General features: G+C 39.0%; 1 long non-coding RNA gene and 1 pseudogene across 1 annotated transcript in view; one reads left to right on the top strand and one right to left on the bottom strand.

Annotated features, from left to right (window-relative positions):
- The window catches only part of LOC143680324 (uncharacterized), a 76,288-nt pseudogene extending 70,362 nt beyond the window's left edge, over positions 1 to 5,926 (top strand).
- Positions 5,927 to 22,689: 16,763 nt separating this feature from the next.
- The window catches only part of LOC143681161 (uncharacterized), a 28,259-nt gene continuing 24,140 nt past the window's right edge, over positions 22,690 to 26,808 (bottom strand). Inside the window, exons 2-3 of the long non-coding RNA XR_013174408.1 lie at positions 23,651 to 23,727; positions 22,690 to 23,131 (exon numbers count right to left, since the gene is read on the bottom strand). This is a non-coding gene — a long non-coding RNA (uncharacterized LOC143681161). The remainder of the gene's footprint in view (positions 23,132 to 23,650; positions 23,728 to 26,808) is intronic.

The raw sequence follows: 26,808 nt of genomic DNA, 5'->3' as shown, positions 1-26,808 counted from the left end.
TGCCACCTCACTGTTCTGAGAGGGTTGTGATTATTCCCCAGGGCTTTCAGAGTCAGACCACAACCTGAAAGTTCTGAGAGGTTGGAGATTTCACTCATGTGTTTACAGAGAGCATGGCTGTTGCCCAAGCACTTGGGAGGGCGAAAATTACCACTTCATCAGTCTTGAAGGGCAAAATTTCATTAATATATGTGACTCTCAGGACTTGAAATGTAATGGAGTATGCCATGCAGGGTTTGGAACCATAAACTGTGCTTTCCTTTCACCTACCAATCAAGTGAAAGTGTTTATTTTATGTCTGTCACTCCATTGTACATTCTTCTATAGACTTCACAGGTACACAGGCAGAGGGCACTTGTACTACAGGACAGACTGAACCCATAACCAATTTTGGTTAGGTTTTGTACTAAGCATTGCTCTGAAATGGTTTAAATTTTGGAAGGCTATTTTAATAGAATGAATGTATTTTGCCTACAGAAAGAACAGCTCTTTCTGGGTTGCAGAGTGTGGAATGTGGTGGTTCGAAACCCTATGTATACAGAAAACATTTTGTTAACTAAAATCCATACCTGTGCTTTTTTTATATAGCTATGCTTTTATACCAATTGTAAATATGGCCTTTTGGTGGGTTCCTTCAGTTAAAGAGTGCACCACCCAAAAGATGTGTTTTAATACTATTACTGATATACTTTATAAGAGAATATTATTAAGAGAATAAAATTCATATAGAAAGAGAAAGCTATCTGAAATAAGCTGAAATTATGAAACCCATAACAGAAGGAAGAGATCAGGTGATGCTGCTTGTGTCTTGACATAAGACAGGCTAAGGAAACAGGGTCAGCAGATGCCAGCTCCAGAATGTCACACTGTTGGGGAGAAATCATTGTCTCAATTGTACTGTGATTTGGAGATTTTCCTGGCTTCAAAACCATGAGCAAATAAATTTCCAATTTTAAGTCAACCACTTTCATGGTACTTGCTAAAGCAGTATAAGAAGCTAGAACATCACTGTGCTCATTTGAAAATATTATGTATTCCAAAAAAGCCATATTTTAATCATGATCCAATCTTGTGGGAGCATCTGTTTCTTTGAATTCCACAATAGAGTAGGTTGGAGTTTTGATTAGATCATCCCCATGGAGATATGACACAACCCATTCCAGGTGGGACTTAATTAGTTTACTGGAATCCTTTAAAAGAGAGAATCAGAGAATCAGGAATGACAGAAACATCAGGGCCAACAGAAACTTCACAGTAGAGCTGACAGTTATAAGTACATGGAGAATAGGGACACAGATATTTGGAGATGCTTGGAGCCCAGCAGATGTTGCATATGATGTTAAGAATGGCAGAACCTGGAGAGAACCAAGGGAAGCCAAAAGATGAAAGTCAGACCTGGAGAAGTAAAGTGAGGAACACTCACAGGATCAGAGGCTGAAAGCAATGGAGCCTGGAGCAAGGGACCAGCAGGTGCCAGCCACATGATTACCCAGGTGACAGAGGTATTCCAGACACCTCTGACTTGAATAAATGATGTGTATTTCATTCCAAATTGGAAGGAGAACCTTCTTTGTAGATGTAAGGCAGAATTTGAAAGTGATGAAATTGGATATTTAAGCAGAAGAAATTTCCAAATTAAATGTGGAAAATGTAGCATGGTTCTTCCTTGAAGGTTATAGTAAAATGTGAGGGAATAGAGAAAAGTTGAGAACTGGACTCTTGGGTACAAAGGAAATAAAAATTGGCATACTGGAAAATTTTTGGTCTCCACAAAATGATACCACTATTTATTGGGCGCCACGTGAGGATTTATCCAAGATGGAAGTAACTCAAAAATTACAGGACAAGTAAGGATTGGAGATAAGTATCCAAAAAGGACTTGTGAAAGGTCCTTTTGTCTGATCATTTGATCCCAATGCATTTCAGAGGAAATGAACAAAAGTACTGTGGAATCTGTAAAACTGGAACCATTGCCTGTCTGGTCTAAAGGGGATAATGTAGAGGGAAAATGTCTTCAGAGACAGAATCATGGAAGCTAAGGTCTGGAGACAGGAAAATGGGCCCATCCACATATGTGGAGAGGATGCATTTGACCTGGAAGCAGAAGGCAGACCTTCTGCTTCATTTTTCAGGAAGAGTTGTGTCACTTCAGGCCTCAGAAAGGGTGGGGTCCATTAACTAGGGATTGGGAGGAGCCTGCCTGACACACCATTGTTCTGGAGGGATTAAGCATGTGGACAAAGATGGCAGAGATCCTGGGTGTTGCCCCAAGTATGGAGAATATGGAACTGAGAAAAAGATGTTGCCCTTAAAGAACTTCAGTTTTGCAGCAAACCCATCATTTGGAGAGAGAGCAGGGCCACTTTATAGGCCCTTGGAAAGGGTGAGAATGCTGCTTTCTAAAGCCCAAAGGGTATATGCCTCTCATGATTTTAAATCTAATGGAGAATGCATGTAGGTTTCCAGAACTGTATGAGTACAGTGGCCCCGTTTTATTTTTTTTATATCTCCCTATAGCAATGGAAACATGTATGCTATGATTGTCCTGCTTTTGTATATTGGCAGCATATAAGTTGCTCTAAATTTCACAGATCCAAAGCCAGAGGAGAATTTTTGCCTTAGAGAAAGCCATGTCTATAATTGACTTTGTTGAGAATTTTTACTGGCTTTAACATCTTATTGTATTTGAATTGAATTGAAATGGTTGAAGTGATGGAGTGAAAGTGTTTTGTATATGGAAAACACATGTCTTTTTGAGGGCCCAAAAGTTGTAATGTGCCAGTTTGACAATGTTATGTACCCCAGAAAAGCCATGTTTTAATCCTGATCTAATCTTGTTGGAGCAGCTATTTTAATCCTGATTCAATAAGTGTAGGTTGGGAATTTTGATTAGATCATCTTATGGAGATGGGACATGCCCAATTGTGGGTTTGACTTTTGATTAGATGGAGATGTGACTCAACCCATTCCAGGTAGGTCTTGATTAATTTACTGGACTCTTTTAAAAGGGGGAATATTTTGGAGAGAATCAGAAGTTGCAGAAGCATCAGAGCCAACAGAAATTTCACAGCAGGTAAAATGCAGACACACAGAGAATAGGGACACAGATATTTGGAGATGCTTGGAGCCCAGTATATGTTGCCATAAGATGTTAAGCAAGGTAGAATCTGGGTAGAGCCAAGGGAAGCCAAGAGATGAAAGCCAGCCCTGAAGAAGCAAAGTGAATAATATCCACAAGAACAGAGGCTGAAAACAATTGAGCCCATTAGCAAGTGATCAGCAGATGCCAGCCATGTGCCTTCCCAGCTGATAAGTGTTTCTGACCCATTGGCTTTTCTTGAGTGAAGGCAATCTTTTGTCAATGCTTTAAGTGGGACACTTGCATGTCCTTAGAACTGTAAGCATTTAAATTATTAAATTCACCTTTACAAAAATATTCCAGTTCTAGAATATTGCATTTCAGCTGCTTGCAAACTACACAATCACCCTCACTGGACTTCATGATAATATACTTTTAAGTACACAGAACTCAAAATTTCTTGTATTTTTTCACATAAACAGGCTATCAGGTCTGTAAATCAGATGTAGCTTCAAAGTTGGTTCAAGGGGAGGAACTTTGGGAAGAAGGAATTGGATGTTTTCAAAACCAGAATTCTGATGAGCACTTCCTTGGAACATGTATTCAGGACAGGGAGGAACCTTGTCAATGAATGACTAAAATATCACCTGCAGATTTCTGCAAGTTATATTTCTGAAATGTACATATTGGGGAATTTCCTTAGTTCAAAGTATCAAATGCTTATCAATCTGTATTCACATACCATTAACTTTGGCAAACTAGATGTCTATGGACAATTGGATTTAAACTTTCACTTACTGCCAGTTTCTCATCCTTGGCTTCAATGCTTTTCCCTCTCTTTACCTCCCCAACATATTACTTTTGAAATAAGTTTTCTTATAATTAAATCTTGAAAATATTTTCTAATTGATAGTGTCATATAAAGGTTTCTACTAACTCAATTAATCCTTAATTTGATATTCTTTATCAGATAACTGTCATTTTAGAAACAATTATATGGCTATGTGTGCTGCTTCAACATATTCATTTTCCTAACGCTGATCTAGAAATTAATTGGTTTTTCATGTCTTTCAGGCAGGGAAGGAAGTGTTAAAGAACAAGAAATTCTATCTGTGCATCATATCTGCAAGAAAGAAATATCTACCATCATGTCATTGGTAAGCATTATGGCTGTAACCCTGGTCTTCCAAATCGATACCTTAAAGTGGAATTAATTAAAAATTCAGTGCATTAACTTAACTGTAAGTTGGTTTAAGTGTGAATCCAGGGAAAGACTGTGATAATTTGAATTAAGAAAGCAATTGATTTGAACACAATAATATAACCTTCCTTATATATGAAAAGATAATTCTATAAATACGGCTCATACTCAATCTCTGAAACATTATAAAGTCTTCCAGACTGATTAGAAAGTTCTGCAGTTGAGAAGCTACAAAAGAGTGGATCTCTGTACATGCAGAAGAATAAAATGATTCATAAATAACATGGGAAATATTTTAATTGGAGATTGTCACCAATTGGTTAGTTTTAAATTCAGATGTATATGGATTGATATCTATGGACAAACTTCTTACATTCTCTCCTCTACTTCCTAGAAGCAGAATTCTCATACTGAAAAAAATGGTATTATATGTCATAAATTGCCAGAAGATTGTACTTATAGTTCCAGAGTGATTCAACATGATTAACTCACAAAGGAATGAAGTATTACTTCAGCAATCCATTTGGAAAAGCCCTCAATGATTTATCATCTTTTAATCAGCAACAGAATTTTCACCCTGGAAGTAAGTCATATGAATGTCATCTAATTGAGAAATCCTTTGTTTAGAATTCTGGCCATACATGTTACAGTGTAACTCATGTTGGAGAGAAACCCTGTGAATGTCATCTATGTGGGAAAACCTTTACTAAATATTCTGAATTGAGACAACATGAGAGAACTCACACTGGAGAAAAACCATATGAATGCCACCTATGTGGGAAAGCCTTCACCTGTTATTCTCACCTTAAACAACATAAGAACACCCATACTGGAGAGAAACCCTATGAATGCCACCTATGTGGGAAAGCCTTCACCCATTATTCTTACCTTAAACAACATAAGAACACCCATACTGGAGAGAAACCCTATGAATGCCATCTCTGTGGGAAAGCCTTCACCCGTTATTCTCACCTTAAACAACATAAGAACACCCATACTGGAGAGAAACCCTATGAATGTCATCTATGTGGGAAAGCCTTCAGGTTTTCTTCTAATCTTAGAAGACATAAGAGGATTCACACTGGAGAGAAACCATATGAGTGTCTTTTATGTCAGAAAGTCTTCACCAATTGTTCTAACTTTAGACAACATGAGAGAACTCACATTGGAGGAAAGCCATATGAATGTCATCTATGTGGGAAAGTCTCCAGCCATTATTTTAAACTTAGACAACATGAGAACACTCATACTGGAGAGAAAGCTTATTAATGCATCAATATGGGAAAACATTCTGTTTATCTTCTGATCTTAGAGTACATGAGAGGATTCACACTGGAGAGAAACTATATGAATGTCATTTATGTGGTAAAACCTTCACTCATTCTTTTAGCCTTAAACAACATGAGAGAACTCACACTGGAGAGAAACCACATGAATGCCATCTATGTCAGAAAGCCTTCAGCCATTATTCTAACCTTAGACAACATGAGAAAACTCATACTGGAGAGAAACCTTATGAATGTCATTTATGTGAGAAAGTCTTTGCCTGTTATTCTAAACTTAGAAAACATAAAAGAAGTCACACTGTAATGAAACCTTAGGAATGTCATCTATGTGGAAAAGCCTTTACTCAATATTTTAACTAGAGATAAGTAAGTGCCTTTCTCCTTAGCATTCAGCCTTGCCTAAAAGACGATCAGTTTTCAGAGTTCCCAGGTGAAGGAGCTTATGCGCAAAAATTGAATCCAAATATAGTACTGTTTCCATAGTATCACAACATTATTTATAACACTGAATACAAAGTGGCCATTCACATAATATTCACTCACTACCTCCTTAACTAAATTCAAACTTAGTATAACAACTTTGACTGATGTGGACCTATGTAGAGTTTAGTCTCTATAATGGGATTTAATCTTGTCCTCCCTTAATGGCATGATATTGACAAGGTAACTAAACAGATTTTGAAATAATTATTGACTGTGTAGATTTTATATATATAATTGTAATAAGTGTAAAGAATGCCTGGTCTGTTCAAAATCCCAATGGTTATACCTTCATCATATTTACCCCTTAACACAAAATATACCAGTGTATGTTTGCTCAAAGCAGGAACACTCTCCTATGTAACCACACAAACCCAAATCAGAAAATGAAAAGATCCAATCCAGAGCTCATTTTTGAATTTTACCTATTGTCCTTACAGTGGAAAAAGGTTTCCTTGTCCATTTCAGCTCATGTTTTTTCAAACTGGGATTATTCCTGAGACATTATCTCATGTGCTTGACTGATTGGGAAGTACGTATGATGCTAACTCAAATCTTCCCACAGCTTCCTTCTGAACAGACACAGGCCTGAATTCCAACAGCAAACCCCAGACTGATGCTGTCCTCTCCTCAGTTCATCCCATCCAAAAGGACCTGAAATCTACCTACTCCGACCCTAGTGATGTCAACTTGATAACTGCATGAACTTTTACATACACATAGAAAAATTGTTTTCACATTATAATAAAAATGAAATTTATAGGGCTATATCCTGAAAGCATCTATGTCATTGTCCACAGCCAATATCATAGGACATTAAAAATTCCTAATAATCCATAAAACTCTACTATTTTCTCACAAAAGATACATTGTCTTTAGGAAACAAAAAGATTCATAAAGTCCAATTAGAAGGTATTTGAAATAAATAGTCTATCCAATTAGTTATCAAATATAAAACCTTTCACTATTTCCTAATTTTGCCATTTTTCCTTAATCATTCATAAATCTCTCCCCTCCATTGAGAAAGTATAAAGCATAATGAAAGAGAATGATCATATATGCTAGCTCTCACATTGCATATTTTGTATTAACATCTTTGTTTAGGCAATTTTTGTAATTAACACAGAAAACGAATGTTTTTTGTATTTTAAGAATGCTGAAAAATCATCCTAAATATTTTTCAAGTGATCTTGAATGGATATTCTAGATCTTACTTGTCCATTTGTGGCATTCTTCTCCCATACCAGTCCTAAAACATTCCTTGATTGAATTAACATCATATGAAAAGCCATAAAATTATGTCTTTCTGCAGGAAGAAGGAAAATTTAAGGCACATAAAAGGATAAAGCTTCAAACACAGCAATAAAGAGATTGGTAGACAGTGCTCAGAATGGAGCATCAAGAATCAGATCTTTGGCTGGGGTAATTTTCCTGTAACTGTGTTATACCATTTCCTAGATTCTACTGTTCAATATCAAGAGTTTCTTCAGGTAAAATTTTACATAGTCATCTATCCAGGAGTCAGGTCTCACCTTGAATCTTGTCATGGGATTCAGCAGAACAACCTTGCTGACATGGGGAAGTTCATATAAGTACAGGTATATCAAACAGTTTATAGACAGAGACAAGTCTACAGAATCCTATAAGCTGAAATTAAATTGAATAATGGTGGTCTTGTGTTCTAGTTTGCTAGCTGCCAGAATGAAACACACCAGAGATGGATTGGTTTTTAATAAAAGGGGATTTCTTTTGTTAGTTCTTCAGAGGAAAGGCAGCTAACTTTCCACTGAGGTTCTTTCTTATGTGGAAAGCACAGGATGGTCTCTGCTGGTCTTCTCTCCAGGCCCATGGGTTCCAACAACTTTCTCCAGGGTGACTTCTTTCTGCATCTCCAAAGGCCTGAGCTAAGCTGTGAGTGCTCAGAGGAGGAATGCCTAGCTGCTTAGGCTGTGCTTCATTGCGTTCTCTCATTTAAGCACCAGCCAATTAAGTCAAACGTCACTCATTGCTGCAGACTCGCCTCCTAGCTGACTGCAGATGTAATTGGCAACACATGAAGTTCACATACCATTGGCTTATATCTGCAGCATCAAAACTAGGTATGCTTACCTGGCCACATTGACAACTGAATCCAACTAACACACCAGGGTAACATCAACACTGGTTTTCAACCAGCATCTTCTGGCTGTGACATATGCTACAGAATATTCTAAACATTGCATCAACCTGATAACTTAAAAAATACCCATTTTTTAATCTTATGTTTTAGGGTTCAAAACCTAATTTTATTTAGCATAACTATCAGTAATCAAAGCACAATGAGCTTAAGCCATACTTATGGATTTCCCTAAATCTTTAGAATGCTCTACATATAGTTACTTATACCTCAACAGCAGAAAAATTACACAAATGGTTCTTTCTTTGTACAATATTTCCCCATAATTAAGGTCAAGCATTAAATAAAGACTGAATGATATAGAAAAAAGCTGTGTCAAAATTTTGACTGTCTTCCCAGGTAAAAGTGTAAAATTCACACGGATGTGAAGCTGAATGAGAGCTCATTGGGGTTTCCACATTCTGTGAGGCCTCTGACTTATCCTGGCCAGCAGGTCTGCCTTCTCCTTCTGTGTTCATGACAATTTGGACAGAGGTCACAAAGGAAGAAACAGAACATCATCACTTGAAAAGACAGCAATCAACTGTAAAGATAAAGGAGCTATTTTTTTTCACCCATCACTTTCATAAAGATAAAACAGACTTTGATGTTCACATTGGGTGAGGGTTTGAGGAAAGGGTACCCTCAAGCCCTGGAAATATGAACTGGCTCAATGTTTCTAGAAATCAAAATTCAAAAGGTGGCCAATCAATTCATCAGGATATTGGAAAGAAATGCAGCCTGAGCAAAGAAATGGACATAAATGCAACAACACCTGCAACAAGGTGCACACCCCGTGAGTCACCTCATCATCATCACAACACTGGCAGAAGGTGACCATTAAGTACGTGGCACACCGACTGCCCTCTGGATCGCCAGCCAGGAAACTTTCCATGGCCATGGCAGCCCCAGGTGTGTACTGTACGGTCAACACAGGCAGGCAGCACACCTGGCAGTGACACACACATGCACCTGGGGGTGACACACACAATACTTGTCAGCAACACACACATGTGCCTAGTAGTGACACACACATATTCCTGTCAGGGACACACATGTACACCTGGCAGTGAAACACATGTGCTTGTTAGTGACACACACATATGCCTGTTAGTGACATACACATATGCCTGGCAGCGAAACACACATATGCCTGGTAGTGACACACACATACACGTAGTAGTGATGCACACATATGCCTGGCAGTGACACACTTATGTGCCCCTGGATGAGGCCCCCATCCAGCAGCACGGGGCTGACCATGATTTCCATTTTCTTCTTCAGGTTCCTCCCTGCTTATCTATTTATTTACTACTTTGGGCATATACCATATTCTTCTTATAATCTGATATGTTTTCCTCATTTTCATAAAAAAGAATGGAATCAGTAAATAGCAAACCAAAGTATTAAAAGAATTACATTTAATTCATTATTTAAAGGAAAAGAGATTTATGCTTTACAGAGCAGTAAAAATAAACCAGAATTTGAGTACTGGAAATATACTCTGAAAAAACCTCCTGACATGTAATATTTTTAAAATTAAAACATGTAAATTAAATCTTAATCTGGTACAGTCAAGATATACTTTCCTAGGTCATCATGATGAGTGAAGCAAACCCAGTGCAGAAGGACAAATACTATATCATGTTACTTATAGAAAATAAGTATAGTATGAAAATTCATAGTCAGAAAACAGATGCAGTTTCCAGGGCCGGGTTGGGGTGGGGAGCCGGGTTCATTGCGGTCACATAGGGGCTTTGGCATGGGTTGACGGTAAGACCAGGGCAGCAGGGGTGGAAGCACAGCACAGGAACCACGTACCTGAATGCTTCAGGCTCTACTTGTCACCAGAACAAACACTTTTACAAACCCTGAAGCTTCACAGCACAAACAGTGAATGTGAATGTAAACCATGGACTCCAGTTAATAGGACAATTACAATAATGTTGTTTTACCAGTTATAACAAAGATGCCACACTAATCAAACTGTTAATAGCAGACAAAACTGTGCATGTTTGTAGAGGGGCACATGGGACCTCTGTTCTCTCTGTGTAATTTTTCTGTATATCTACAACTGCTATAATAGAAAAAAAGGTGCTTCCTGAAGTTACTTTCACTGATGCAATGTAATCACGAAAAATACAGATCTGCAATGCCATGCCTATTTCTATAAAGGTATACAATTTATACTAAGCATATTTATTTATTTTTAAGTTTTTTTAAAAAACATAACAACATACAAATATGAACATTCTTATCATACGGTCATTCCATTCTTGATATACAAACAATAACTCACAGTAGCATCACACAGTTGTATTTTCATCATCAAGATCTCCTCTCAGAACATGTGCGTCAATCCAGAAAAAGAAATAAAAGAAAAAAGAAAAAAATTGATGCATACCACACCCCCAACCCTCCTACTCACCAATCACCAGCATTTCAATGTACTAAATTTGTTTTAACATTTGTTCCCCCATTAATTATTTAATTTTAATCTATATGTTCTACTCATCTATCAATAAGGTAGATAAAAGGAGCATCAGACACAAGGTTTTCACAATCACACAGTCACATTGTGAAAGCTGTATCATTATACAAACATCTTCAAGAAACGTGGCTGCTGGAATACAGCTCTACGGTTTCAGGCATTTCCCTCCAACCTCTGCAATACATCTTCATTAAACAGGTGGAATCTATTCAATGCATAAGAATAACCTCCAGGATAACCTCTTGACTCTGTTTGGAATCTCTCAGCCATTGACACTTTGTGTCATTTCACTCTTCCCCCTTTTGGTAGAGCAGGTTTCATCAATCCCTTGATGGTGGGTCTCAGCCCACTCTAGGATTTTGTCCCACGTTTCCAGGAAGGTCCACACCCATGGGAGTCATGTCCCATGTAGAGAGGGGGAAGGCAGTAAGTTTGCTTGTTGTGTCAGCTGAGAGAGAGGCCACATCTGAGCAACAGAAGAGGTTCTCTGGGGAGTGAGTGACTCTTAGGCCTAACTTTAAGTGGGCTTAGCCTATCCTTTTCAGGGATATTTTTATGTGAACAAACCCCAAGATTGGGGGTGCAGCCTGTTGCTTTGGCTGTTCCCACTGCTTGTGAGAATATCGAGAATTCTCCACTTGGGGAAGTTAAATTTTCCCCTTTTCTTGCCATTCCCCAAGCAGACTTTGCAAATGCTTTTTTATTTACTTAAACACATTTATTTTAGTCCATTTCTTACCTCCATCACTGATGGAGTCACCTAAAAAAACACAATATCAGAAAGTTAGCATTTATGTTAGCAAACCTTGAAATAGAAATGAGCATCACAGGATTCGAGAATAACACACGTAAATACTTATGGATCTGTACTAGAAAAAAATGCACCCATTTCTTCTTAACTGTATTTTCTAGTTCCTACCATCATTTGATTTTCAAAGATGGAAAGCCAAAGAACAAACACAACTATGAATTGTAACATGATATTAGGTAAAAACACAGGAGGAAAGTGTATCATAAAGATAACATCAGACCAATAACTAGACAATGCCCATGAGACCGTGGGTGTGGGGTGTGGGGCAGGAGAGCTGGAGGCCTGCCCCATCTCTCCTGACCACATTGTGGGAGTGCAAACCTCTGCCAAACGAGGGCCACCGGGAGCAGCAGCCCAGCGGCTTCTCACCAGGAGAGGACAGCGTTCCAGCTCCCTGCAGCCTCCTCCTGCCTCCACAGGGACGCTCTCCTGCAGGCTACCTCTGAACTCTGGGGCCTGATTTTGGGTTCCCTCAGCACTCAGGAGCTTGGAGAGGTGGAGGCCAGGCCCACAGAGGGACAGAGCAGAGCCTCCACTTTCAGAGTTTCCCCAGACCTACAGGCTCCCTCAGACCTCATCCCCCTTGGCCCCCGGCCTCCATGTGGTCTAGTTCCCTAGCCCCTGTTCACTCAGCAGCCTAGCCTTTGCCCCTTAGCACCTCCCCACAGGCTGAGGCCCAGGGCTGTTCAGCAGATCCCCTCTTGGCTCCCTGCCCCCCTCTGACCTCCCTGCACCTCTCCAACCTCCTTGTGTCCCTCTAGTCCTCCTTAAACCCCCTCAGGACTCCCTGCCCCCTCCAGCCTCCCTGTACCCCTCCCGGCCTCCATCCTCAACTCCCAGCCTCCCTGCCCCCTCTGAGTCTCCCACCCACCTCTGGCCTCCCGGCAAACCTCCAGCCTCTCAGGGTCTCAGTTCCCTCTAACCAGTGTCTGCCCCACCCCTTCCTCAGAGAAGGCCCCTCACCACAGCACAGCCTGTCTCCTCATAGCCGCAGGCCTACAACACATGGTGTCTGCTTACACAGACACACAACCAAAGTGCAGTCTTGTGGTCCAGACATCCACCCATCTGAGACACAGCCCATGCCCAGCCTGGCCACTGCCACCCGAGGGGTCCCACGTGATGACACACAATGACATGCTACAACATGTGATGGCACGGGCCACTGGCACCCCTCCATGCCAACGGTTAGCTCCTGGCTCTTCAAGAGCAAATGCTGAGAAATAAACGATTCAGAAAACATTTTTCTCACTGTTATACAACTTAACACCTTTGTAATGTAACAGAACATTACAGTGAAACACATTCTGGTAGCAATAGTGTCCACGTTTAAAAATGTTTTTTTAACGATGTATACAACCTATTCTGAAATGTTTAGAAAATAAACAGACGGATGGATGGATGGTGAGATGAAAGAGGGAGAAAGGAAGACGGAGGGAGAAAGGGATGGCAAATGTGACAAAATATTTAAAATTCATGGGCCTGGGTCTCTGGGGGGGTGTTGGAGTTTTCTCTGTGGATTTTGTAGTATTTTTGCAACTGTCCTCTAAGTTTGAAATGATTTCAAAACACAAAACTGTTATTTTCAGTGCTTTGTCAGTGTGAGCTCAGGGTGTGCCCAGCTTGGCTTGCAGGGCCCCACACAGTGACCAACCCCCTGATTTTCTCAGGCAGCCTTGGAATGTGTCCTGCAGCCTCAGGAGTGCAAGTGTGGCAGTGAGCCCAGGGCCCCACTGCGGGAGCGTGGTTGGCCCTGATACCCAGTGGCCCAGGAGAAGAAGGGGCTGCACCATGTCCTCCCTCTGGGGCACACACCCCACACCCCCTGGCAGGGAGAGGGCATGACAGGGCCTCGTCTTACCTTTCTATCTGACCATGGGGTCTGCCTCAAGAGTCTCACACCACAGACAAGTCGAATTCTCATCTGAAATACTAGCTGAATGGGTATTAGCTTCTTCTGTTCCTGACATAAAACAGTGAAAATCGGTCATTAAGTGGTGCCCTTGGTGGGTGCAGTGCTTTGTCAGTGCATGACACCGACTTATACGTCTCCTGTGCTGCAGCTCCCAGAGGCTCCCTACCCGGGTTGCTGCTATGGGGTCAGAAGGAAGGGCAGGGCACCCCAGGCTGGCAGTCAGGCCCCCGGCCCCTCTGCTTCCCATCTCCAGACCCATAGGCCACTGTACCCCAAATTACCTATCCAGGCACAGGAGCTGAGTAGCACAGAGAGATAGCTGATGGGGAAGTGGAGGAGAAGAAGTCTGACAGGGGAGCAGGGGAGAAGAGAACCACCCTTGGCACCATGCAAGTGCTGCACAGGCGAACTTCCACACCCCTTGTCACCGTGTGAGTGCTGCACACATGGCCTCCCACACCCCTTGGCATCATGCGAGTGCTGCACACGTGGCCTCCCACACCCCTTGGCACCATGTGAGTGCTGCACATACAGCCTCTCACAACCCTCACTACACATAACTCACAATGTTCTGAAGTTTATGGAAATGGGGTGGGGGTAATCGGGCTCCTGGGAAATTAAATATTCCTCCTACAAACAGCAAAAGTGTGGGTGGGAGGTGGTGGGGGTGCCAAAGATACAGGTTTGGATCATGGTGGAACCAAGGCTGGAAAACAAACCCATTCACAAAAGGGCCCAGGGCTCACTGAGAGGAAACCGGAAGACAGAAATAACATTGCAGCATGTTCCCTTACCTAAAACCCAGATTTAGATTCTTTTAAACTAGTGGAAGAAGTAGTTTATACCAGAATCAACCTGTCTTTAGCTATCACAGAACTGCTTTATTTATGTTCAAAACACATAAAGTAGACAACGTAATTTTCCAAGGAGTTTTTTTCAATCTTAAATTTATACTGAAAAATCTATAATTTTTTCACTCTGTGATAATACTGACTTAAACAGTTTGATTCAAATGTTTAATTACTAATGGTATTTCATTAGAGAGATTGGTCTGTAATTTTCTTTTCTTGTGATATCTTTGTCTGCCCTTGGTATGAGGGTGATGTTGGCTTCATAGAATGAGTTAGATAGCCTTCCCATCTCTTCAGTTTTTTTTTTCAAGAGTTTGAGCAGAATTGGTACTAATTCTTTCTTGAAAGTTTGATAGAATTCACATGTGAAGCCATCTGGTCCTAAACTTTTCTTTTTGGGAAGCTTCTTAATGACTGATTCCATTTCTTTACTTGTGATTGGTTTGTTGAAGTTGTCTATTTCTTCTTGAGTCAATGTTGGTTGTTCGTGCCTTTCTAGGAAGTTGTCCATTTCATCTACATTGTCTAGTTTATTAGCATAAAGTTGTTCATAGTATCCTCTCATTATCTCCTTTATTTCTGCAAGGTCAGTGGTTATGTCTCCTCTTCCATTTCTGATTTTATTTATTTGCATCCTGTCTCTTCTTTTTGTCAGTCTTGCTAAGGGTCCATCTTTCTTATTGATTTTCTCATAGACCCAACTTCTGGTTTTGTTGATTTTCTCAATTGTTTTCATGTTCTCAATTTCATTTATTTCTGCTCTAATCTTCATTATTTCTTTCCTTTTGCTTGCTTTGGGGTTAGTTTTCTGTTGTTTTTCTAATTCTTCCAAGTGGACAGGTAATTCTTCATTTTTGCTCTTTTCTTCTTTCTTCTTTTTTTTCGTGTGGGCAGGCACTGGGAATTGAACCTGAGTCTCTGGTGTGGCAAGCTAGAACTCAGCCTGCTGAGCCACCATAGCCCACCCTTCTTCTTCTTTTTTGATATAGGCATTTAGGGTAATAAATTTTCCTCTTAGCACTGCCGTTGCTGCATACCATAATTTTTGGTATGTTGTGATTTCATTTTCGTTTGCCCGAGATATTTATTGATTTCTCTTTTAATTTCTTACTTGACCCACTCGTTGTGTAAGAGTATATTGTTGAGCCTCCATGTATTTGTAATTTTCTGGCACTCTGCCTATTATTGATTTCCAGCTTCTTTCCTCTATCATCTGAGATGGTGTTTTGTATGATTTCAATCATTTTAAATTTGTTGAGACTTGCTTTGTGACCCAGCTTATGGTCAATCCTTGAGAATGATCCAGGAACACTTGAGAAAGAGGTGTATCCTGCTGTTGTGGGGTGTAATGTTCTATAAGTATCTGTTAAGTCTAGCTCATTTATTGTATTATTCAAATTCTTTTTCTTTATTGAACCTCTGTCTAAATGTTCTGTCCATTGATTGGAGTGGGGGAATTGAAGTCTCCATCTTTTATGTTAGATGTGTCTATTTCTCTTTTTAGTGTTTGTCTCATGTATTTTGGAGCACTCTGGCCCAGTGAAATATTTATGATTGTTATGTCTTCTTGTTGAATTGTTCCTTTTATAAATACATAGTGTCCTTCTTTGTCTCTTTTAATTGTTTTACATTTGAAATCTAATTTGCTGGATATTAGTATAGCTATTTCTACTCTTTTCTGATTGTTGTTTGTGTGAAATATCTTTTCCCAACCTTTCTCTTTCAACCTGTGCTTATCCTTGGGTCTAAGACGCATCTCTTATAGACAGCCTATAGATGGGTTCTGTTTTTTAACCCATTCTTGCAGTCAGTGTCTTTTGATTGGGGAATTTGATCCATGAATATTTTGTGTATTTACTGTAAGGGCAGTATTTTCTTCTACCATTTTGCGTTTTGGATTTTATAAGTCATACCTAATTTTTCTTCTTTTTACCTTTACTGATAGTCTTCATTTCTACACTCTTCTCCATACCTCTCTCTCCTTTCTTTTTCTTTCTGTCTCTAGTGCTCCCTTTAGTATTTCTTGCTGAGCTGGTCTCTTGGTCACAGATACTCTCAGTGATTTTTGGTCTGAAAATGTTTTAATTTCCCCCTCATATTTGAAGGACAATTTTGCTGGATATAGAATTCATGGTTGGCATATTTTCTCTTTTAGTATCTTAAATATTGTCTTCTCACCTCCCCTGGTTTCTGTTGAGATATCTGCACATGGTCTTATTGGGCTTTCCTTGTATGTGATGGATTGTTTTTTTGCTGCTGCTTTCACTATTCTCTCTTTGTCTTTGACATCTGACATTCTGATCATAAGTGTCTAGGAGTATGTTTGCTTGAATCTGTTCTATATGGGTTACGCTGCACTTCTTGGATCTATAATTTTAAGTCCTTCATAAGAATTGGGAAATTTTCAGTGATAATTTCCTCCATTAGTTTTTCTCCACCTTTTCCCTTCTCAGCTCCTTCTGGGACACCGGAAACCCATATATTTGTGCTTTATGTTGTCATTCAGTTCCCTGAGTCCCTGCTCATATTTTTCCATTCTTTTCCCTGTATTTTCTTTTGCTTGTCGGATGTCGGATATCTCGTCCTCCAGTCCACTAATCCTGTCTTCTCCTTCTTGAAATGTAACATTGTATGGTTTTTTTTTCCATCTCTTCTACTGTGCCTTTCATTCCCATAAGTTCTGTGATTTGTTTTTTCAGACTTTCTATTTCTTATTTTTGTTCATTCCTTGCCTTCTTTATATCCCCCCTCAATTCATTGATTTGATTTTTCATGAAGTTTTCCATGTCTGTTCGAACATTCTGAATTAATTGTTTCAAGTCCTGTATCTCACTTGAATTGTTGGTTTATTCCTTTGACTGAGCCATATCTTCAGTTTTCCTGATATGATTTGTTATTTTTTGCTGGCATCTAGGCATTTCATTTCCTTAATTAGTTTATTCTGGAGATTGTTTTCACTTTTTTTACCTAGGATTTTCTTGTTGGATAACTTTGTTGCCTATGTGTTCTTTGGCATTCAGTTTAGCTTATTCTAGACCTCAAGCTTAGGTTTTGTTTACAGATCAGAATTTTTCGGTTCTTGTTTTCTTGTTTCTTGCCGTGCCTATACGGTGCCTTTTTTTTTCCCCCTTTAGGGTCTACTTAGGTATTATAGACCCCAGTCAGATTTTCCCAGACCAAACTGGCCCCTTCCCCGAAAGAAAGAGCCGCCTCCATCAGTTTTCCCTGAGGGTGAGACATAGCAGGTTGAAAGACTTTCCTATGAAGCCTCTGGATTCTGTGTTTTTCCTATCCTGCCCAGTATATGGCACTTGTCTGCCTGCAGGTCCCACATCATAAGGTGATGTGGTACCTTTAACTCCAGCAGACATTCCCTACTGGGGACATGGTTGAGACAGAGAAGTAGTTATAGGCTGGCTTTAATCATTTCAATTTTCCAGACCCTGGGGTCTGAATTCCTTGAGGGAGGGATTCCACCTGAGCTTGGGTCCCACCCCTCTCCTGGGGGAGGCAAGCCTCCAGACAAACTCTCAAACAAGCTTAATTTGGCCCATACCTGGGGCAGTTGGATCCTGAAAAGCCATGCAGCTGAATCCAAAGAGCAGTGAAGCCGTAGAAGCACAGCCACAAAACAGAAAAGGAAAAAAGAATCCTTTTCAGAGCAGCACCCCATTCCTCGGGTTTGCCAATCAAGAACTTAATTTGGTACATTGCTGTGTGTATCTCTAGTCCTATATACCCCCTCCTTTCCTTCAGGGCCCAGATCCTTTCAAGTGTTTAGCATTGTCTGATTCAAAAAACCTATGGTGTTTTGTTTTTGTTTTCTCCTTCTTCTTCCTTACCCCCACTGCACCAGGGCACAAACCAGCAACCTCAACTTTTACTTGAGGTTCAGCTGATCTGAGAGCCTATTTTTAGTAGTCAGAATTTGTTAATTAATTCCACAGTTGAAGCTTGGTTGCCTCAGACCCTGCTGATAGTAAAGTGTCTTTCCTATCCCCTCTGGGAAGCAGCCTGTTGGGGAGGGTCGCCTGCTCCGTGGTTTGGGGAACTCGTGGTTCTGGGTGGGCTCACAGACGGTCCAGCATGTCCAGAATGGAGTACGCTATGTGTCCGATCACTGATGTGGCCCCAGCAGTTGTTCTGTTCTGTTCCTGGCTATTTACTAACTGCTCTGGAGGATGAACTAAATCCCAGTCCTCACTAAGCCACCATGTTGGCCCCTCCCCTCTCCTTTTCTTTTCATCCTTTTCCCAGTCTTTCAGAGTATTTGGGCTCTGCCCTTTCTAGCATTTTCATGTGGGAAAAGGCTGTCAATAACATGGGACATGGGGAGGGAACTAGTTGATGTTCTGGAGAGGCTGTCTCCTCTGGATGTCAGAACTTCTATGGCCTAGGAACCCATCTGAAACTTGTAGGTTTCTGGAATGCAGTACATAACCTTTTTAAATCCTCAGATAGATACCTAAGTGTTCTTTAAGGTTAACAGGAATGATTTTGGTTGGTGTTTGACAAAGCATGGTAATTAGCAATATCTAGCCAAAACTTGTAGAAGAGTAGACTCCATAATAGCCTTTCAACTCCATTTGAATTCTCTTAACCACTGATAACCTTATTTTGTTACACTTCTTTACCCCCTTTTGGTCAGAAAGGTGTTCTCGACCCCACCATGATGCCAGGGCCACTTTCACCCCAGGATGTCATGTCCCACGTAGTGGGGAGGGTAATGGAGCTTAGAGAGAGGCAGGTTACATCTAAATGACAGAAGAGTTTTTCTGGATGTAACTCTTAGGCATAACTATAGGTAGGCTTAGGTTCTCTGATACAGAAACAGTCTTCACAGGAGTAAGCCTCAAGATTAAGGGCTTGACCTGTTAACTTGGCAGTCCCCAAATATTTGAGAGAATATCAGGGTTTCCCTAGTGGTAAAGCTTAATAGTTCCATATTTTTTCTCCCATCCCTCAAGGGACTTTATCAAAACTTTTTAATTAACTACCTGGCATATTCTGGGATATGCCTGGGTATTACCTTAACTGTACAGAATTAATTCTGGAAGCAATTCATTTGACTTATTTAAATGAGCTATGCAAACAGGTTAAATTAAATTATGTGCTACAGAAAATTTAGGTTTTGGGCAAAATAAACTTCTCTTCCTTTGATCTCATGCAGTAGGTGAAGTTCTAAAATACATTGTCCTCCTTACCCCTGTGTTCTGATTCACCTTAATCCCAACCGATCAGTTTAGTTCTTATCTCTAATTGAAGCCCAATCTCTTTTTCAGTTTCTTTAACAGTTGTTCCTTGTAACAATGTTGACTTTTCGGAGGTACAGATCTCCAACTCTGAGTCTCAGATGTCACTCAGGTAGCCAGAGTTCCAGGGAGATACCAAGTTAAATGTATGTAGCACAGCCTCTCAAAATCTAACACCTCCAGACTAAATGTGACTGTTATGAGCTTACAATCTAGACCTCAGTTTTCTTATGAGTGTTTTCTAAAAGAGACCTTACAGTATTTGTCTTTTGATTTCTGGCTTATTTTGTTCAACATAATGTCCTCAAGGCTCATTTACCTAGTTTCATGCCTTGAATTAATATCCTTTCTCATGGAGGATGGCTGAAGGATACATTGACTGAGAAGTAGAATGGCAAATTGTGGTGTATACGTATACTGGAATATTATGCAGCTACAGAAAGGAACAAAGTTGTTTAGCATGTAATGAAGTGAATGACCCTTGGGGACATTATGTTGAACAAAATAAGCCAGAAATGAAAAGACAAATATTGTATGGTCTCACTAATATAAACTAACTATAACTTTGAGAACGTAGGTTTTCAGGAGATAGAAGGTGAGCAGAGATTAGCCAGTGCTTAAGAAGTACTGAATGTTCACTAAAGCTCATTGTAAAAGTTCCAAAATTGTAAGCTCTTACATCAGTCACATTTATTCCTGAGTTTTAACTGTTATCTCTAAATTATGAGATTCTGTGCCCTTTATGAATAACCTAGTAGTTACCTGCAACTTTGCGTTTCTTTGTGACGCTTGAGAGTAAGAGTTTTACAGCTCTGAAAGTTAGGATTACTCCATGGAGCTACTGTTAAAGAAGCTGAAAAAGAGATGAGACTTATAGGTAAGGACAAAGCTGATCTGGTTAGGATTTAGGTAAATCAGAATATAGGGTAAAGGATGCTGTTGTCTTTGTTTGAAAACTCCAACTTCTGTGTGAGACCAAATTTTGTCTAAAATTTAAATTTTCTGTAGCACACTATCTGATTTTACCTGTCTGGTCAGTTTGTTTAAGCAACCTAATTATATAGAACCTAGAATATGGAATGGAATCTTGTTTTCCTGTATAGGTTATTGTAATACCTTGATACATTCTAGAGTATTTTGACAGATAATAAAAAAGTATTTGCAAAATCCCTGAGAGACTGGAGGAAAAAAGGTGGAACTATTAAACTTACCCACCTGGAGAATTCCTGATACTCTCTCAAACATTAAGGTCTCCCAAGTTAGTAAGACAAGCCTTTGATCTTAGGCTTGCCCTTACGAAACTTATTTTCCTAAGGGCAAAGCTAATTTACTTATAAACATGCCTAAGAATCACCCCCCGGAAAACCTCTTTTGTTGCTCCAATGCAGCCTCTGTCTCTAAGCCAAACTCTGCAAATTGTTACCCTTCTTCCTACAAGGGACATGATTCCCAGGGGTGTTTCTCCCTGGCAATGTGGGACATGACTCCCAGGGATGAGCCTGACTCTGACATTGTGGGATTGGCAATATCTTCTTGACCAAAAGGGAAAGAAGAGTGACAGTATAATGTCTTGGTAGCTAAGAGATTTCAGATAGAGTCAAGAGGTCATGCTTGAAGTTATTCGTATGCAAGCTTCAGCCAGATCTTGGAAATTACCACAGTATGCCCAGTTCCAATCAGCAGTCTTCCTGAAAACCCTAAAGAAAACCCATGGCTCTATCTAAGAATCTATAAAATTTTATGTATTAATTTATTTTTTCAGAAACTTAAAGCCTTTAGATAGCTCCTAGCCCAGATAAGTCTTGAAACCCAAAGGTACCATTCTCTTCAAGAACATGAACCAGTTTGATTCCTCTACCCCATAATGTCAGCACTCCTTTTGAGCCTGAAGTAGTTTTAGCACAAAGAAGTTTCAGCATGAAGAATGTCCTTTTCAGCACAAAGAAGTATGACCATTGCCCAGATATCCCTGAAGCTTGAGAGAATGATCAAATGAGAGGGAGCAGTAGTAACTGAGAAGTTAGGCTCTAACAAATGATTATGACTACAGATTCATTATAATAGATATTTCTTTTTAATTTCTAGTTTATTAGAATAGCCAGAAGGAAATACCTGAAATTGTTGAACTGTAATCCAGTAGCCTTGATTTTTGATATTGATTGTATAACTGTATAGTCTTCTTCTTGTGATTGTATTTGTAAAAACCTTGTGAATGACACCCCCTTTTTCTAGTGTATGGGTAGATGAGTAATAAAATAAAGGCATGCATGAAAAAAGTTAATATTGAATGCGGAAATATGGATGACTCATGAGATAGCTATGAGGAGTGAGGGAAAATCAACATTTCTTTAATTATTTAAGATTAGGAATGGTACACAATGATCATGAGGGATTTATCTCTGGTATTTAAGGGTGGTTCAACGTAATGAAATCAATGTAGTATACCACATTAACAGAACGAAGGGAACAATCAGATGGTTGTCTCAATTGATGCAGAAAAGACATTCGACAAAATGATGAACCTCTTCTTGAGAAAAACATTAAGAAAAATAGTAATAGAAGAAAATTTTCTCTGTGTGATAGGACATTTGAAAAACTCATAGCTAACATCATACTCAGTGGTGAAAGGCTGAAAGTATTCCCTATAAGATCAGAAATGAATGCCTGCTATTACCACTGTTCTTCAGCATTGTATAGGAAATTCTAGCTAGAGGAATTAGGAAAGAGAAAGAAATGAAAGTCATCCAAATATTATGTTACTAGAGTTAAAAAAAAAAAAAGAAATAGTGCTGTACAACAAAAACAGTAAACCCTAATGTAAACTGTACCCTGTTGATAGTATAATTATAAAATGTTCTTTCATCAATTGTAGCAAATGTAACACACAAATGCCAGGCATTAATAATATAATAATAGCGTGATATATAGGAATTCTCTATTGTATGCATTTTTTGTAAACTTACCAAAAAATTAAAATTTAATTTAAAAAATCTAAAAAAAAATAGATTAAATGTAAAATTATTCTGTAAATCTCAGTATGTGGATAGATATATCCAAGTAATCATCTTAAACTTTGAAGACTTATTTTTAGAATATATGAAAGAAAGATTTCTTATGGAATTCAACTCAAGGCAATAAAGGTGGGAAACATTAGCAATGGTGTATAAAAATTAATAGGTAATGCATGGGTTTAATAAATTATTAAAGGGAGCAAGTGTTACATGAAACATAAGGGGTTAAGTCAGACTTCACCTTGGAGGTTGGATTTAATCATATTTGACTTCAAACACATTGCCTAAATTTTCTGAACCCTTTTTGTTTTTGTAAATTGGGAATAATACCTGCTTTGTAGTATTACAATGAAGATGAAGACAGAATTTTTGTTCAGTCTAATATGTAGTTGGTGCCCAGGAACTGTTTGAAAGTATTCATTTTTTATTTTTTAACTTTTTTTCATTGTATAGTATAACATATATACAAAGCAAAAAAAGAATCAATAGTTTTCAAAGCCCTCTTCAACAGTGGTTACAGGACAGGTCCCGGAGTTTGTCATAGGCTACTGTACTGTCATCTCAGATTTTTCTTTCTAGCTGTTCCAGTATATAGGAGGCTGGAAGGAATAAATACCTTCATGTAAAGATAGGGATAAATTCAGAACTTTCTGAAATAAATTCATTAAAATTGAAATGAGCTCTTTATTTTCTTTAAGATGCAAATAGTAATTTTGCCTATAAATTATGATCAAACTCAAATTCTTATTATCAAATTAACTGAATTCATTTTTTGTAAATACCTAAAGGCAAGCAATCTCTAGAGAGATGTAGTAAGGAAATAAATACAAAAAGCATGTTTATATGTATTAACCTTAACTCCAAGTCGTATCTATTATTTTAGTATAAAGCAGTAGATAGCAGAAGAGTAGAAAACAGCAATTTGTAACCATTAATTAACTTCTTTCTAATCTAGTTTCATCCAAAGTATCACTTTCTCTGGTTATCTCTCAGGTTTTCACTTTTCTTCTGTTTATATTAAACCTTTAAAATTGCATCTTTTAGAAAACTTATCTTTTCAAGCATCCTCAAATTAAGGAAAATGTATCAGCCATTAAATACATGTAAAAATTTCATACCTATGTTAGGATGATTCAATATCTTCATTATTCGTACTTCTCGAAACAACCGTTAAAGAGAATAGGTCAACATAATTCTGATAAAAAAGGAATACTTGAGCAGAGCCAATTGAACCGTCCATTTAAAGAAATTCATATGATTCTAAGACCCTCCATGAACCTGGCAATCAACTGGGAAACGAGATTTGCTTCTCTGTTTTTCAGTTTTTATTCTGCACAGAAAAGTGATATAACCTAGAATGAGACATGGTATCCAAGGGAATTTTTACTCTTAACCAAATTTTCCTTATAGTTGCAAAAATCCTACAGTTCTGTGAGCAAGTTAATATGCTATACACGATAAAATTTATGCTTTATTCAGCTACTCTTCATTCCTAGGGACAAAAGTAAAGCAATGAGAGTGAAGGAGAGCAATCCTTCACACCGTCTTTATCCACAGACAACCCTCCCTGGGCGTCCAACTGCCTGAAGTCATCTGTGCTGGTTGGTCAGATACTTCGTGAAAACTCAAAAGACAGAAATCTATAGTTAAATAAAACTTGAAGAGGGAAGTGTTCTAGTCTGCTAGCTGCTGGAATGCAATATACCAGAAACGGAATGGCTTTTAAAAAGGGGAATTTAACAAGTTGCTAGTTTACAGTTCTAAGGCCGAGAAAATGTCCAATTAAAACAAGTCTATAGAAATGTGGTTTTACAATTTCATTTCCAGAATATAGCTTTTCTATGAATTTTAATCCAAAGTGTACAAATTGTGTTATTGACTGACTCTACTTTTCTCATACACTGGCAACCTCTTTAATATCTAGAGACCAGATATTATAAAATAAGGACTCATTTGTCTATTAGATCTATATATATACAGTACAGCAAAGTTAAATGAATGCACATAACATACAGGGCAGCGGACGGTCAGAAATGTTCTGTACACATTAGCAAAGCATCTTTTGCCATTTCTTCCCTCTCACCTCCCTCACACCAATGAACAAATACAAGAGCACAATGTTCAGGAGTGGTTTAACAATTCCATTTCAAAAGACAATGCTTCCCATCAGTGTTTAAAAGCTATTTAACAGCATTACCCTACAACCTCTATTTGGAAATACATCAAGCACTTCTAAACATTTAGAAGGACTAGATATTTCAAATAAGAACTTACTTGTCCACTGCTTACATAATATTGTTAAATAGAACTGCACACACACAGCATTGGTTATAATCTGAAGTATCTCCTAAACATGACCATCTTGGCCTCAAACCATTCCCTCCTTACTTCCTTTTCTCCACCACCATTTCAGTGGACAAGTCCAGGCAAGTGTAATGCTTAGAGGTGGGTGAACAAATTTGTATCCCAAAGTCATTTACAAAAGACAAGTTCTCCGATAAATTTCAACAAAAAGTTTACATAATATGCTAATTTTGCTCACTCTCCTTTGTCAAACACTGGCAATCTCTTTAGCATCTATAAACTAGATGATGCAAAATTAGGACTCATTTGTCCATTATATACACTATATATACAGTCAGACAAAATGAACAGAAAAAGCTTTGTCTGCACACACTAACATATTACTCTGCAATTGCTTCCCTCCCACCTCCTCCAAACCACAAAACAAGTAGACAGTGCTGTGCTACCCACAGAGATGGTTTAAAAATCCCATTTCCAGTGGCATGATTTTCTGTGAATTTGAGCAAAATCATATTTACAAAGTAACATTTCCCTACTTCTACTTTTAACATACATCAGGGACTTCTGAACATCTAGACGGACTAGCTGTTTCAAACAGGTACTTAGTTTGCCCACTATAGAGAGAAAAGTCATGAGTAAACTCCACACGTGTAACAACAGTTCATCTGAAAGTGTCTTCCAAATATGAACACTCAGATTCAGAACCTTCCCTTTCACCCCCTTCACTAACCCCGGAGGCTATAACACTTACAGTTTCAAAAAATCTTTCCTAGGAATTTTAACACAAAATGTACAAGGTATATTAGTTTACTAACCATATTTTTTGTCATACACTGGCAGTCTCTTTAACATCTAGAAGATGAGATGTAAGTTAGGACATGTTCGTCTATTACATACACTCTATACACAGCAAGATAAAGCCAAATGCACAAACATAGGGACAATGGTTAGTCTTGCCCCATTACAAGCACCCTGGCATAGAGCTCTTTGCGCTTCCTTCTCCCTCCTCCCCGAAGTCAGTACATAAAATGTGTGCTATTCAGGGAGATGGTTTGGCCATGCCAAAGAACCCTATAATATTTCGTATGAGTTTTAACAAAAAGATAATTACGAAATGTGTCGTTTTACTACCTCTGCTTTAAACATGTTAGGCACTTTCAGAACACCTTGAAAGTGGAGATATTTCAAAAAGCATTTAGCATGTCAACTATAAAGAGAGTAGTGAGGAATAAAATGCAGACACAGAACAGCAGTTATAATATGAAAAGGTCTTCTAACTATGACCAGTCTGGCATAGAACCTCCTTCTCTTCCCCTTCTCAGCCTCTGCTCCTTGTCCTCTAGTCCACAGAGCAAGCCTCATGTGTGTCCCTTCCCATGTCACTTCCAGGGCCTGTCTAGAGTCTATTTCAAAGTCATTTCCAGAACACATTTCTATTATTTTTCAGAAAAATGGGCATCACAAGACGTGGTTTTCTGTCTCTACTTTATCATACATTGGCAACCTCTCTACATCTAGAAAGCCTAATAAATGTGGCAAAAATTTTAAAAGGTTGGGGAGAAAGTTGAGAGAAGCTTTTACATATGATATACACAGACCTTCTATAAATAGCCATTAATCTTCCAAAGGACAAGGATAAGCAAAACAGGCAAGGGCTCCAGCCACTGAGAGACTGGGAAATCCCACTCACAGGGGATATGACACTGTAGGTGGAGGATTTTTCTTTTGGTTTAGTGATTTTTCTTTATTTTCCTCAGAAGGGAAGAGGAAAGGAAAGAAATCGCCCTTTATTTGTTTGGCAGAAAGAGCCACGTAGGCTGCTGGGAGGGACACCAGCAGTAACAAAACCCCAGCACCGCCCAGAGAGGAGAGCCCCTGGGGAAGGTCTGGTAGTCTGTCTGTAGACAAGGAGGGACTGAAAACCATTAGCGGTGGCTCCCCATGTCCCAAACCTCCCACCAGTGAGACGAGC

This window comes from Tamandua tetradactyla, chromosome 4, assembly GCF_023851605.1.
Source record: "Tamandua tetradactyla isolate mTamTet1 chromosome 4, mTamTet1.pri, whole genome shotgun sequence".
NCBI classification, from domain to species: domain Eukaryota; kingdom Metazoa; phylum Chordata; class Mammalia; order Pilosa; family Myrmecophagidae; genus Tamandua; species Tamandua tetradactyla.
The sequence above is the reverse complement of the archived record's forward strand: the minus strand, read 5'-3'. Positions and strand labels throughout refer to the sequence as shown.